The 16,679-nt window shown below is 36.5% G+C and overlaps 1 pseudogene; it reads left to right on the top strand.

Annotated features, from left to right (window-relative positions):
* LOC148028586 (TOM1-like protein 1 pseudogene) overlaps positions 1–1,264 on the top strand; it is a 31,987-nt pseudogene extending 30,723 nt beyond the window's left edge.
* The last annotated feature ends 15,415 nt before the right edge of the window (positions 1,265–16,679 follow it).

Below are 16,679 nucleotides of genomic sequence, written 5' to 3'. Positions count from 1 at the left end.
CAAGAAGAATTACCCTAGAGAAAAACACATTTGTCCATGAAATCTGTTGCATAAATCCACACTTATATTACCTCAAGTACTTCTCCAAACGGCTGGTATAATCTGGATTGAATATCTCCTTCTTCTAAGGTACTTAAGGGTATTCAAATCCTTGATTTCTAACAATGAAAGAAGTCATCAAGTGTGCATAGAGTATTTCACTAACGAAGACCTATTGATCAACAGCCTCTATACCAAGTATCAATGTGCTAGGATGTTTTGTTTTCAATGTGGTTCTTTGATTCTTTCAAGAAACTTGCCACAAGATGATGCATAGACCACTCTCAAATATACCAAGCTTTTTCTGTATCTTTCAATTTATCAACCATAACTTGCAATTGATTTTGCACAAGACTACACTCATGTTGTGGTGCATCTGCAATACTATTGCTTTGATTTCTCTTTGATAGTGAGACTCTCTCCCAATCTCCAGCGGCTTTTGAACTCACATGGCAACAATCTCCTAATGATCCAAGCATGAATAAGTATACCAGTTTCCCTTAGGGTTGTGAGATTCATGCATAAATCTAGCATACTAGAAACTCCAATCATATCTGCATTGTCATTCTTGTAGTTCTTAACAATTGGTTTATCATTGAAATTTGATGAAGTATGGTTTGCTTGTTCATAGCAGCTTCTAGTTCAACTCCCAAAGAAATCAGTGCCATGGTCTAGAGTGAAGAAGCCCTCGAGTTCAGCTACTCATGTGAGTCCCCTTAGAGACATGTGTTAAGAATTGTGAGAAGATGTTCTCTAAGGTTGCACCCAAAAGAGTGCTAGATGAGATGGTTAAGGCCAATGATGACCCCCAAACTCCTACAATTATTCATGAGAAGGCCTTGGAGCTTATCGAATCTTGGGAGAATCAACAGAGGAGTTGTGTTACCTTTCTGTATTTGAAAAGACATATAAGAGCTTAAGAACAAGAGGAGTTTACTTTCCTAGCCGAGATGTGGAGAGCTTAGCCCCAATCTTTACTCCTCCAAGGACACAGAGTACAAAGCTTGTTCCAAGGATAGGAGCAAGTTTTGGTGCTGTGTCAGCATGGGATAGTGGCAAGGCCTACACATGTGAATAATCAAAAGAGATCTTTTATGTTGCTAGGAATTCCATGGAACTTATCTCTAGAATGCTAGCTTCATCTCCACAGCAGGAAGTACTGAAGGAGGAGCTAACCTCCACACTTGTAGAGTAGTGCAGACAGTCTCAAGTTAATGTACAATGATCCTCTATAAAGATTAACAAGATCCTATAGTAGCGGGTAGCATTGTACCCTCCTCCTAGCCTTACCTTCTATGTTTATCAAATACAGCTTCAAGACGACAATGCATTTTGATCGTATCCTATTGACCACCACATTTTGCATCAAATTTTCCAAGAATGGTTATGACCATACTCCATGTGTCAAGTAGAATGAGACTTCGATAAGGATTCAAGTCATTATGTAAAATAAAGAAAATATACAAGGAAATCCACCATTGAAGCTCACAGAAAGGCTTGAGAGAGATAATGAAGAAGAAGATAAGCCCTACTTTCAAATGAGGTAACTTTAGTGGCCTCTAGTCTCCCATAGCTCTTTTTAACAAATATCCTTCAAAATAAGCTGAAATCTGATGATGACATGCTAAAATAGTTGGAGCCTACTATTATCCACTAGTTCATGCCAAGAACCTCCATCTTGGTCATAGTTTGTGACAAATCTCCATCTCTAGCCATAGTTATGGAAGAACTAACTCTTGTGACTAAATTTTAATTGTGATTTCCACTCCCTAGTCACTACAATTAGATCTAATGCATGAAAATGAATTCTGATAGAATCTAAACTATTGCTCTGATACCAATGTAAAGAAGCTAATTCCCACATGAAACCATTAAATTGAAAATACAAAGAAATCAACTAAAATGCCAAGAAACCATAGCCAAGGTGGCTAGGCATGAAATGATAATTACCTTTGTGACTGAGAATCAAATGATGAGAGGCTATGGCATGGTATGCACCCCAAGCTATGGTGGCCAAGAGTATGCACCCTCTTAGATGGTGGGAGGTAGAGACCTCAAATATGTAATGTTGTAAAAATAGCAAAAAGATCCTAGGCTAGTTACAACTTAGCCTTTTATATTTAAACCTAGTAGACTAAATATTGGCTAAGGCATTCAGGCACTTTTACTCTCTATTACATGTAGCATCTCTCTCACTTGCATTTGGCTAAAGAAGAGACCTAAACATATCAATATCATGAATCAAATACTATTATAAGCAAAGTTATATTCAACATTCATAAGTAAAAAGGTGTAGCTTGCTACTTGGATTTTTTTCGTTGTTGTAGCCACTACATCCTCATTTGAGATTCTAAATATTCATGAGATTTCTTTGTCGATTTTAAAGGTCTAATTTATTTATTTTTTGGTATGCTTTGATATGTTTCTCCAATGAATGAATCTTTTGTTTTGATAATCATGTACTATTTGCAACAACTGATCTCTATGTTTTGTTAATAGGTGATTCTCCATTCTAAGAACATCCTTCTTTGCAACAAGATTAAGTTTATATCCTAAAAATCCATTACAACCATAACCAATAAACCTCATCAATGAAGAGCTATTATGAAAATGAGAAGTACTATTTTTAATAGGATCTTTATAACTTCCATCCAACCGAAGATAAAGTTTTTCCTTTCCTTCAAACCTAAACACATATTTAAAGGACTCTAAATTAATGTTTTGTTTTATTTTTTTTCTTGATTGGTTGATCCTCATATTCTAGCTCAATGTGAAGATAATAGAGAGCTATTTTACCAATGGTACAAAGATCATTGGATGATTGATCCATAGTTAAGGTAGCTAAGAATGTGATCGGCAACTTTGAGTAGGAAAATTGTGTGAATTCAAAAAATAAGAAGAATGAGAAAATAACTAGTAAGGAGGATAAGAAAGAAATAAGAAAATAAGAATGGAGGGAGGTAACCAAACATTGAAAAAATTCAAATTGAATATTCACTTTCACTTTTATCAAGAGAAGGTAGGATCTTCATTAAGTCAATCATTGTCACTTTATGGAGGCCTAGATTTCTAGGTTTGATGCAATCCACAAAAATATTATCAATTCTTAACAATTTTGGATATATTTATTTATCAAAATGTACTTTTTATAAAAAAATAAAAATACTTTGTATATAAAATATTTTATCTCTCTAGGATCTCTTATAGGGCATTTTGAGACCTCAAATATCCCCTAATGTTCTTAAACAAAAGAAACACATGAAAATCATTTCATCTTAATAGTACGTTTTAGTATCTTAAAGGCAAGTATACTTACAAGTTCAAACATTTTTTATTCTAGATCAAAAGGCATGAAGTCTCATAATATGGAGGGAATAGAGTGAAAGGAGAGGAAATGGAAAGTAAAGATCTCCTAGAATGTTGAGCCAAGGTGATTATACGAAGGGGAAGTGACATGTCGATTGGAGAGGGAAGGAATTGTTTGAAAGAATGAATAACTGATGTAATTGTAAGTATAGGAAGTGACATGTGCCATATTGAAGATCAGACAAAGTGTTGGTGAAGTAGAAGTTAAACCTTGGGAAGACAAATTACCTTGGATTTAGTGAATAGAGGGATCAAGGCTAGCTTTTCGTTCATAGCATGGGATGTGGTATTATGTATAGATTGCAAAGAAGATGATTGCAAGCCTAGGTGGGAAAGATAATTATAAAAATCTTAGCATTGTTTCTCCAGTCTTTGGATTGAGCTTAGCCTCATTTTGCTATTATTACCAGTAAGGGCTAGTCAAAGCACAATGTGTTGGTAGAATTTTAGAATGGGATAGAATTCCATGTATGACTATAGTGACTCATAGTCACACAAGGTAGATATCCATGAATGGGTGCATATGACTTTCATCTCTCAAGTCTCATTTAGAAAAAACCATTGAAGCACATGTTGCCTATTTTCCCATCCACATATTATCCAATCTTCAAGATTATTGCCTTGGTCCTTATAAATCGGTCCATAAATAGAACAAGAACATGAAGTCTCTTTTCATTTTGTGTGAAACGAATTGGCTTTTGGAAATCTTATATTTGTTAGCCTTACATATAATATAATAAGAAAAGTGTTGGCACCAACATTTTCTTTTTTCTTTTGTAATAGCAATAGATAAGTTGGATGACCGAGTGATTATCTCCAAAATGGCCTATTATTGGAGACAATGATAATAGTATAGCTAATGTTTATCATTTTCAAAGCCAAGTCATGGGTCATGTTAGGGAATGTTCAGACACAATATAGATGTGGATAACAAAGGGAGACCAACCATGTGATGTCCTTATGATGTTACAAAAGATAGGTTATTTATGAAAGGTAGTTCATTTATTGAGATAGAGAGAGAGAGAGAGAAAGATATATTAAGTGCAAACTTGCATATTATTTGTTCACAAATGTGTGTCGTTCCTCCTTTTTTTGTGAGTACTCGCAAAAATCTATAGCTCACAAACTGCATAATTTGTGTTTTGTAGGATTGGTTGGCAAATCCAACCAGGCTACTACTAGTATAGTTTATTGTAGTTACCTAACCTATATAAAAATAAATATAAATATACATAATATTCACATATGATTTACTTCATAAAAGTTCTTGTATAAAACTCATGTTGAATCTCTCTTTCATATTATGTGATCTTCTCCTCCTCTTCCTCCTTTTTGTGTGTGTGATTGGACATGCACGTGTATGAAGTTTGAGGCTATCTGTGTTCAAAACTTGGGTTGTGGGATTATGATATGCTTAAGTCATCGTAAGGTTGTTCTTACCATGCTAAAGACTATGCACATACTCTGACATTAACCTTTTCTTAAATAATGTAGTTGCATATTATGAATATTTACATTAGCCAAAAACAAATGATGCACCTTAGCATAGTTCAACTTTCTTTAAAGCTTTAAACACAACCTTGAATACAAATCTTTTCTACCCATCCCTTTAAAGGATACCAAAACCTCTTCCTTTCACTTATCTATACTCATTGGTATGAACCTAGACTCAAGAGTTCCTCCCAAAGACAAGTGAGTTCCTATCTCATTACTACCCAACAAACATTACAATTTTTCAAAGAGTCCTCATCGAGCTTGGGTTTTGATTCAAAAAGGACACTCTTAAGTCTAAATCTAGCATAAAATCTAGTGGCTTTGATCCAGTCCTCCATCTTCTTCCAAATCATTTTCACTTCTCTACATTTCCATACCACGTGGCAAACCATCTCCTCCTCCCTTTGGTAAACAAGCCATAGCCAATAGACTTTCATGCTTTTTTGTAATCTTTCCCTAGTCAGAAAGACCTTCCAAAGTACCAAGTTAAGCCTATTGGAAGGTGTCAACCTCCACACTCTTCTCAATCTTCTTTTCCAAGTCCTCATCCTCATTTTAGGGAATGTTTTCTTCCAATAATCCATAACTTTAACTAGGTTGACATGCTCAACTAAGTAAGGTAGAATGAAGTTTGATATGCATTTCTTGCATGTTTATGTAGCAGTTTTACTGATGGCTTTTAGACATGTGATGTGCTTTAAAGAGACGCACGTTTGCATATAATATTTAGCGTTATTTAAATATATGGAGAATCTCGAAAGGAGAATATGTATACTTATGTACCTTGAGTCAATGATCGTGAGTTGAAATTTCCTTTTTTTTTTTTCAATGTTAAATGAGGTTCTTTCTCTTCAAAAAATAATATGTTTTACATCTTGATGGGTGTTCATATAGGTTGTTGTACCCTATCATGGTTGCATTTTTCTTATGGATGGCAGCTTGCTCAAAATTTGTAGCCTTCTCTATGCTATCAACTATTGCTTCTATGTTAACCTTGAAGTTATCCTCAAATGGTTTGAGTGTTTCTATGTCTTTCTTCATTTTCTTGACAAGATTTCTTTGTACTGTTATTGGATTCTTTTCTCAATGTTGGTCATTTGTCCTACGTACTCCTTGTCGTTTCTCTTACATCTTATGTTGTAGATGAAGTACTTACTTTTTTGTCTCTACTTTGGCACTTTTGGACTTTCTCATGGATTTTAGTTGTAGATGGTGCTGAATGATATGGAAGTACTTGAGTTGGTGGCAGGACTTGCAGTGGTTGAGACTGCACATTTAGCATTGGTGACAGAAGTTTGGCTTCTTCTTAGTTTGCTTTTGTCTGCACTTCTACAAGAGAAGTTTTCATTATTAGTAATATTTAAAATGTTTGAGAAGAAGTCATGTTTGAGAACTTGCCTATTACACAGTTTATGTTGTTGAATGGATCAGAGTTGGAACCATATTTTTGGGTGTAAACCTCTTTGCTCAATAAGTATGTGACCTTCTCGATCATCATTACAGGATTGTTACGACCATGATTGTAGTGGATCTTTTTCATATAGTCTTCTATCATGTCCTTGCTTTCTTTTTTCATGACTTCTACCAAGTGGTTGAGTGAGATTTAAAATCCGTAGTGCACCAGCTCCATTGGGTATGTTCGATGCCATTTGTTCTTGTGTCTAGAAGTGCTTGGGCCATGCTTTTTGTACTAGATTGTCCTGAGTCTTTGTACTCAATTTCAAGTCTGTCAAATATGTCTTTGAGGAGTCCTGCATGTTAAGTGCATATGAGTTAGTATTGTTGTTTCAAGTAAAAATGAAGGTTGAGAAATTGGTAGGAGCTTGTGTACCAATTGGGATCTTGTTATCTAATGCAAGACATTGTTCATTGTCAAGAATTTGAGTGTATGTGGCCATCAATTTTTAGGGTTCGTTGTACGTTGTGAATCCATTTATGTATATTGATGGCTTTTTCCCAACGACGTTTGCCATTGTCATTTGGTTTTTCATTACATCTTAGAAATTTTGTGTATTTGCAAGACGGTTCTCAATCTACCATTGGGTGTACCTATGGTTTTGGATGTATAGCTGGAACATTTGCAAATGCAAAGGTCAATGTGGTTAGGGAAAGTAATGTATTTGTATTTTTATACATACTAGATATCATTTGGATTGTGCATATCTCATCCAGATTCATCTTTGCCTTCACGAGTGATGTGTGTCTGTAAAGGAGAAAATGAGGAAAGCACATTATTATGTTAATAAATCTATTAGTAGAAGAAGAAATTTAGGCAAACACATTAGTATATTAATAAACAATGTTTGAAGGAAGGTTTTGAAGATTTCTTTATTACTTGCTAGAAGAAGCATATGAGATTGTTGTGTGATGGAATGTCTTATATTTAATTTTGTCGATTTTTTTAATAGTTGTGTTGTTTCTCTACTTGAGTCATGGTGTCAGGAAAGGTGTTAGAGCAAAGGAAGATGGATTTGGAATGCCGAAGATATGCAATTATCTTATTTCAATTATGTGAGAGAGCATTACGTAGACCAGCCCGGGTGCAAACATGCTTCTTATGTATAGAAGGTCTTTTTGGTTGATTGTGGCTCATTGTGATTTGTGATTGGTGATCCTATATGTGAGTGTCAAAGAGAATGTGGATACATGGTACCACTTGCTATTCAGTGCCTTGCATTGGTGTTTGCTGTGCTACAAGGTGAGTTGTTGGTTTGCTTGGGGAGTCCACCTTATAAAACATGTAATATACCACGTGAGTTCAAAAGAAAGGGTATTATATTTAGTCAAATGTACATGATTATATTAACAAAAGGGGTTTTTTAATTACAATTTGAAAAAAATCGTAAGTTTGGTAAAGTAAAAGGGGTCATTTTAAGGCCTTATAGCATGTAAAGAAATGGTATTTCTTAATATCTTTTGAACGAACATTATAAAGAGGATTTATTATAGGTGGACCCCCTGGGTTGGTTTGTTGACAAAATGACCTAGATTCCTAATATCATTTTGTCGTGACCTGGATTCCTAATATCATTTTATTGTTTGTTGTGTAGATATGGTTGATCTTACACATCGCACTGTTTGCTGCATCTATGGTGAGATCAATGTTCTCATTTATCATTGCAATCGCCCCAACTACTATCTTGTCTATCTCATGGAAGTTCTTGTCATGTAGGTTTGCAATACTGGCTCATCATTGCATTCATTTGAACTTTGATGGTGTGGATCTTTTTAGTTTTGTAGTATTTGTGTAGAATCTACTTGTTGCAATTGTGAACATCTTCCTTGTGTGTGCATAGACTTATTGTTTTATGGTCTATGAAATCTAGGACATCCTTCTTATCGATCATGCAATGATGTACGAATTCATGTATCTCTTGCTTTGTTAGACAATGATGCTGCCTAATCATATGTAGAAATTTTAGGAATGGTATGCCAAACTAAGTTTTGGAGTGTATTGCTTTCCATATGGCCAGTATGATGAGGAGGTGATGTGACATTGTTCACAGAAATTGATATGATGGTTGCAAATAGGCAACAACTATGCAAGATAGGCAAATAGTATCATGAGCTTTTGCTGAATGGATTGAGTAGTGAACCTTGGTAGATGCTGACTATCTAGCACACTATTATATCAAATCTTATCCTTGTAACACCATATTGGGGAATATGGGAATTTCCCATAAGTTTGGGACACGTGGTCAAATCTTTGGATTTGTCATAACTTGAACACTATAACTCCAAATTGAGCGCTCTATAGCTCAATAGATTCTATTTTTCAAGAAATTTCCAATGATAGGTCACATCATATAGTTTTGAGAAACTTATGGGCATGTTATCCGGGTGCCACCTTTTTAGTATGCAAAAAATGGCAATTGGGAGACTCCCAAACCTCGTCCCAAACTCACTAATATTGTGCTTTGTTAACATGGATTGCTTATCGATGATGATTGCATCAACTTCTCTTATTGCAATGTAGCACTTCGTCCATCTCTTGTAACTACACTGGATATTTCTGTGCACGTAAGTACAGGTATCTTAAACTTGTAGTGGACCATCATGGATAGGCTTGCATAGTCTAGCTGCATCTGCTCTTGTGCTTGCTATCAACAATATGCTCTTATTCTTGGCAATGAGATTGTAACTATAGTAACTTATAAGGAAGCTCTTTCCACTACCTGCTACTGTTGGTGTACTGCTAACGACGCGTAGACCATATGTCGCATCGATGAGGTGGTTATAAAAATCTTGTTGTTCTATTGTTAGACTATTGTTAGGAATCATTTGGAACTATTTTGTGAGCTATAACATCTTTATCCATATTGATGCAACACTGATTTCGCAATCGAAAGTTGTTGGAGGTATTGTGAATGTCATTGGGTTGTCTTTAATTAAAGGAATCTTTTGAATAATCATTTCATTAGTTGGTGGGTTTGGTCTGAGGTGAGCAAGTTTCTTTGCATGTAGTTTGTGATAAACGTTTTGAGGTCTTCCTCATTGGCCATGGGACCACAAAGTCCACACTCAATGTAGTATGATTGTGCCGAGTTATCGGTGCTTATTAGTTCTCTCTCTAACCTAAATCTTGTTCATTACAATAATGTGTTAAAGAAGAAATCTTCAGTTTTGTGGCCTAGGTGAAAATCGGTGAATTGCACCAGTCTAGTATGTCGCTTCACAGTATTGCCATAAGTGTCACAAAGAGGGGTCAAGATCAAATGCTGTGGTGGTTTTGGTAATACAGTAGTTTTTGTGGTAGTGATAGAATGTTACATGCTTTAAGATCAATGGTCGGGCATAATAAAGATCTATAGGGTACATGATGATATTCCTTGTTCTTGTGAGCTTCAGCTATCGTATTTTTGTAGGGGAGCTATCGTATTGATGTACTTGATGGATGGCTTCGTGTGGCTATTGGAATCTATAAGAAATTTAACATTGCTTCGATGGGTGACACTGGCTTGCACAGTATTGTAGTAGAAATTGATTTTTTCTTATTTAAGTCCAAGTCTATTGGCATCTTCTATTTGAATGTTTAACTTTCCAATGGACTCCACCATCTTTGTGTACTTGAGCATGTACTAAGAGCTGGAAGCATTTGTTACTCGTTGAATATTCATGTGAGCTCCCCAGAGGAGCAATAGCATTGGGTGATATGGCACAACATTTCAGTGCTCATCTCCAGGACAATAGTAGATGTATAGTTGAGTTTTAGGGTCTATTGTTGGTTTCGGATCATCATGTGAGGCATATGGAAATCCATAATTACATTTACCATGGTTGTTACCTTTGCTTATGTAGCAAGCACAATGGAACCTATAAATTTGCTTTTCCATAATGAGGGATCTTAGTTTTCTTGTCGAACTACACTGATCATCAATGGATGGAATGTGTGCACATATCTCATTTATCATATTTGCAACATCTACTTGATGTAACCATAGGATGACATGTGCATGTAAGGAGCCCCTATGTTGGATCTCATACCTAATGATATAATGCTGGATGTGTCCAAATGCAAGAAGCTTCGCCAAGAATGTATTGGTTGAAGAAAAGATGGAACCTAGTGTGGAAGAGGATGATGCACTCGATGGGACAATCTTTCCATAAGAATTCAGGATTGAACTTGTTTGCAAGGCATTCCAACTTGTTGATCTTGGCCCACCTTGTACTAGTGACCTCATTTGTAGTGAATGCAAGCAAGAAATGAGGCATGTCCCATATACCGACCATTATGATAAGGTCCTTCAAGTTACATCGGTGCCAAGATAGGGATCTCGGTATTGAAATGGGAATACTATAGTGGAGGATGTGTTTGACGATGTCGTGCTGCTATGTGAACACGGTGTGAAAAACTCTAGAGTGCATCGTCATTCGGCTTTCTTATTGATATAGAGAGTCAATGCCATATTAGTCATTAGTGTCAGTGTTCGTAGTGTGAATGGTTCAAAAACACTACATTTTAGAACAAGTTTAGCCTATTTTTTATATCTTAGATAAAATTTCTTGTAAATATTTAAAAGCTATAGACAACTTCTAGAACAAGAGGACATGTAAAAAATAGCAAGTGGCTTTCAGCCATTTTTGGGGGATTTTGTGCAAAAAGAAGGATTCACGAAATCGCACAACACATGATTGTGGTTTACAAGTAGCAAACAACACTCCAAGAATTGGGAGAAGAAGAAGGAGTGATCTGGGAGAATTTTATCCACATATCCTAGTAGTTGACCCTCCTTTCGGAGCCAATGGAAGCATCAGATTGGCGGTCTGAGCAACAGAGATGAAGCTATTGTTTTATGCATATTTTTGATCTGCAAGAGATTTATCTTCTCAAGATGCAAACATAAATTGATAGTCTTCACCTCTATGAGTATTCTTTTATATCTTCTATTTCTTCAAACCCCTTCTCTTCAATCAATTGCTCTCCTTGAATCTCCCTTCATCCTATTGTCTCTTGCTCTCGTGGTAGACTTTCGACCCTAAATGCTCCAATAGTGGTAAACCCAACATGAAAGTCAATAGCAGGTGTGTAAAGATGGGGGGTTTTGCAGGTTTAAGTGGGTGATGCTTTACAATAGATGATTGCTTTATTGCAGCAACATTAATAGTAGCAGTTGGTGTTACTACAACAACAGATGCAAACTCGGTAGGAAGCAAAAATAATTGATTCCTTAATTGTGAATGCATTGTAGGCAGTGGGACAAGAATTGAAGCAGTTTAAGGATCAAAATGTTTCAGCCCTCATTCGATTGTATGAAGAAAAGATGTTGTTTCATGGGGTACTACAGTATGCATGGAGCCAGTATTTCTCCCGTTTGGCTATGCATGCATTGCATGATCGGATTGATGAGTTACATAGAAGAGATGTTGATTGAGCAGCATTTAAGAAAGCTTTGAGAGAAGATGTTTTCTTGGTAGATGCTGATTGGGAAACTTTTAAGAAAGCTTTGAGAGAAGAGTTTTTCTTGGGAGATGTAGGATTGGTAACTAAAAAGACATTTACAGATTTGATTGAAAAGTCCAATAAAGGGTTGGCTACTACAACTTTGCTCCATGAATTTGAAAGTCCGTATGCACAGTTGGATGCCAATGAGCAGCAATCATTGGAGAGTCAAAAAATTGATTTGTTTTTTAAGGCTGCAGATCCTATATTGCAGGAGAAGCTGACTGATCGTTTAGAAGATGCCTCTTCTAAAATGGTCTTGAAATCAGATTGGGCTAATATAACTGAGACAGTGCATATGTTGGTAAAGAGAGAGTGGATGAAACTAAGATGGTGTACTGGCTCCACACCTGCCACACCCAGTGCTCAAAAGGGGGTTGAAATTGCAGTTAAAGTACATGTGGCTATGGGAGAACAACTGGTTATACATCTTGGTCTGGCTCTTAAAGGTGATGTTGTGGATGAATTAATCAAAGGCACGCGTGATTTGAGGCTGAATTTGACAAAAATCTATGCAAAGGTCGAAAACTTGGATGTTAAGGTAGAAGAGAAGGGTCGAGCAATAGCCCAAAGACCATACAAAGAAGGATACAAGAGGAGATGCATTTGGTGTGACAGTTTACAACATGAAAAGAAAGACTATATAGAGTACCATGAAGTGGAAGTGAAAAGGGTAATCTTTTGGAAAGATGACAAAATACATGCAACAGAAAATGGTCTTTCAATAAAGCCAAATTTTGAAAATGGTGGCATGTAGAAGAGGTTGGAAGAGATGGCAGCACAAGGACAACATTTGTTGCCATAGATGTAGCCACATATGGGTTGAGAATTGAAAGGACCGAAGAAGCTTATAAAGAAGGCATGGTTGAAAAAAAATCTCATGTTTGGATGCATGCAGGCATTAGATTGCATGGAAAAAGGCACAACAACAAAGTATGAATTGGCTGATGTAAGTTAGAGTAAACAAGGGAGAACATTATGGAGTGATGCGTATTTGGCTAAGGTTCATAATCAAGAAGCTCTTGTGGAAGAAAAGAGAAGAAGAGATGACCACACTGCTAGTTGTTCCTCTTGAGGCCCATCTAAATGCATAACACAAAGTAAAATGGAGCAATAGAAAGAGGTTGAAAAAGCCATACTTGAGCATGTTATGGATAATGCACCTCAAGAGAAGAAACTAGAAGGGAAGAAAAGGGGTAATCAACCCTGTTACAGGTTACAATCGGATCTTAAGACTGCCAAAAACCTTAAAAACGGTCTTGGAAGATTGTATACTTGGCAGTAGAGTGGAATTCACACTTGGCAAAGTTCTTAGAATTGCAAAGCATGAATTGCATGATGCAATCATTGATATGCTAAAACAAAAAATATATTTTGATGGTGAAGTTTTGCAAGCATTGATGCAAGTTGACAAATACATAGAGAAACAACTTCAGAGGGAATATGATGATGCATGTAATGTTGATTTGGAGCAGGTAAAGTTGAAAATGGGTTAAATGGGAGTGTAGACAACAAGCTTGTGGGCTGAAATTGGTCTTATGATAGAAGTAAGCATAGAGAGAAGGCTATGTATAATGGGGATATCCATCAACAAGTACATGAAGAAGAAGATGCTCATTTTATTCCAAGCAATCATTATTCACGAATGCATTGGGCTCATGCTACAACAGAGACAATTGTTAAAGTGGGAGAAAGAGAGATGCATTGCATATATGGTTCCGAAATCAATGTTATGGCACATAGCTTGTATGAGAATGGAGGTTGGCCAATTGATGTAGATCCAAGATGGCGTATGTGGGCAGCAAACAATTCATTAGGGGATCTTTATGTGGCTTGTCCGAATATACCCGTGACTATTGGAGATGTTAGGGATGAATATTATTTTTTTGTGCAGGATTCATGTAGTTATCCACTGATTTTGGGGTAGCCCTATATTTCGAAATCAAGGCTAGAAACAAAAGCCTTGGATGATGGTTCTTCATATGCTTAGCTTCGGAGTAAAGACAATACAAAGGCAATACAATTTCTCACTGTTTGTGTGAATCATCCCCACAATTGGGATGTGTTGTTGGATAATCCCATGCCACCTAATGCACGAGAGTTTAAGGGTTTTTAGACAACACTGCTATAAGTGGAGGCTATGGCAGTGCCTCTAGGAATATAATTATACCTCCAAGAAAGGGAAAAATTATGTTTATCTAGATTGCAAGATTGGATAGCATGTAGTCTTGGCAGTTTTAAGAATATTTTAGCCATGCGTAGGGCTGAAAAAAAATATGTAGGATGGGCTGAAAAAGAGCTAAAGACATATAGTTTGTTGGCTGCAAATAAAGGTGTTTCAAGGCTATTTTTAGGGCTGATTGACGTTGATACGACTGAAATTTCTATAGCAGTTAATGCTGAAAACAGGGTAGAAAAAGAGGTTATTTATGTTGACACTTTAGAGATGTATGAAGTCATTCAAGAGTTTGCTAAGCATGAATGTTATGGGCTACAATATGGGTTGAAAAACAGGACTGAAGCAAGGGTGGATACAAAGTACAAAACAGTTGCAAAGAAGGTTAAGTTTGTGGCTTTGCCTTTACCACCTGAAAGTGACGGGTTGGCTGAAAAAGTGACTCAACAACCTAGTTTACAAGATCCACATGGAGTAGCACGTAAATTTATAGCTGAAACTTTACAAGAGCTGAAAATTGGTGATACAAGCTTCCTTTTGCCTATAGAAAGAGCTTGTTTATTACAGATGTTGGCAAAGCATAGGAAAGCCTTTACATTTCAACCAAATGAAATTGGATGTGGTGATCCAACCATAGTTGCACCTACGGTGATCTTTACAGTATCTCATGTGTCATGGAATTTAAATCCTATTCCCATGCCTCGGGCATATATTGCCTAAGCTATTGGAGCTTTTGAATGAGAAGATCAGGATGCGGATCTTGGAGTTACCACCATAAGGAATGTTGGATCAAGCCACATAGTGGATAAATTTGTAGAAACATTTTTAGAAAAGGCAATTTACTCTATGGGTGATTTATATTCAGGATATGATAAGTTTCAGCTTGCATTGGAAAGCCAGGATATCACTACCATGAAGACATCACTTAAATTAGTTAGGATATGTACACTTTCACAAGGAGAAACCAATTCAATGGCGCACATGATGAATGCTATGAATAAAAATTTGAGGGAGTATATTCCTCAGTTAACCCTACCCTTTCTTGATGATGTGCCGATCAAAAGATGTGATATCCATGAGAAAAGTGAAGAGCTAAATGAACAGGGATGCATAAGATTTGTGGCTAATCATATTGGTGATTGTGACAGGATTTTGAGCTATCTTGAAGAAGTACATTTGACTCTATCAGGAGAAAAGTCATTTTTTGGAGTGGAGGAAGTATTAGTTATTGGGCACATGCCGATGCCATAAGTAGGATGCAGGAGACATGTTCAAATGTATCCGAGGTGAGAAGATTTTTGGGTGCATGTGTCTTTTACTTGATATGGATTTTACATTTTGCTCATGTGACTAAAAGTTTATATCAACTCTTGAGAAAAGGGCAAAAGTTTTGGTTGGGTAAATAGCATATGAAGGCAGTTCAAAAGTTAAAGAGCTTATTGATTTCAACCCCAACACTAAAGAGAGCAAATTATGAGAATGGGCAGCCTATTATTCTCACCATGGATACAACTCGGATACAAGCTCAATTGGCATTGGTTGGGTAGTGGATCAGGATGATGCTGATGGGAATAGGTATGTCACTCGGTTTGGAGCAAAGGTCCTTAATGAATGGCAACAACAATATTCTCAAGTCAAAATAGAGCTTTGGGGTGTAGTGAAAGTCCTTAAGTGTGATAGGGAGTATTTTATGGGAGCTCATGTAGTGGTAGAGAGACTAATTGTCTACCTCTATTGGGCATGACAGTAAATTTCTCAACTCTCGATATTGCCATGTTACAATGGATTGCATATATAAAGTCACTTAATCTTAATTTTTAGCATATTGCAGGACGTAGAGAAAACCCTGCGGGCTGACATGCTTTCACGAGCAAGGTTTGAAGATGAAGACGAGCTAGTGTAATATGAAGAGGATGATGTGATAGGTGCTAAAAACAACTTTATGACAACGTGGAACTAGTATGCGGCTATGTTACTATAGGCACAGATTTGAAATCAAGTACAATTGTCATTAATGTAGATACAACTGTCATAACAGCAAATACAATAGGTACAACTATTGTAACAAGAATTTCACCAGTAAGAAAAGAACTTACAACCATGGAGAAGAGATGGGCAGTAGAGAGAAAGCATCATCAGTGTTATGCTTCAGTGAGAACACAGTTTTTGGAAGAGTTGTATGAGGATGATTGGCTAAAAATAGGCCAATATCTCAACCTCATGACAAAGAAGGTTGAGTGGTTTGAAGCTAAATTCAAAAGGTTTAAAAGAAAAGCTTATGGGGTTATCTTAAAATATGAATATTTATGGAAGCATGCAAAGAAAAAGAGAGGAGCTCTAGTACGTGTATTGGGACATAGGGCTTCCCAACAATAGGTGATGTAGGAGTTTTATGAAAGTTTATGGGATGGACATAGAAGAGTTTGGGGCACATTTGCCAAGATCAAAGGGAAGTATTGGTGGTAGAACATGTATAAAGATGTGGAGAATTATGTGGAATCATGTAGTACTATCAGATATATTCTATGGTAAAGCATATAGATGGGTTACAACTGGCCTATCTATTGTCTATGCATTACAAATGGGTAGTTGATTTGGTTACCATGCCTGCATGTTTATGGAATATGAGATATCTTATGCTTGCATGAGAAGAATTGAAAATTC

Source organism: Lygodium microphyllum, chromosome 11 (assembly GCF_053477565.2).
Source record: "Lygodium microphyllum isolate KBCC chromosome 11, Lygodium_microphyllum_v1.1.10, whole genome shotgun sequence".
Classification (NCBI taxonomy): domain Eukaryota; kingdom Viridiplantae; phylum Streptophyta; class Polypodiopsida; order Schizaeales; family Lygodiaceae; genus Lygodium; species Lygodium microphyllum.
This window is presented reverse-complemented; position numbering and strand designations above follow the sequence as displayed.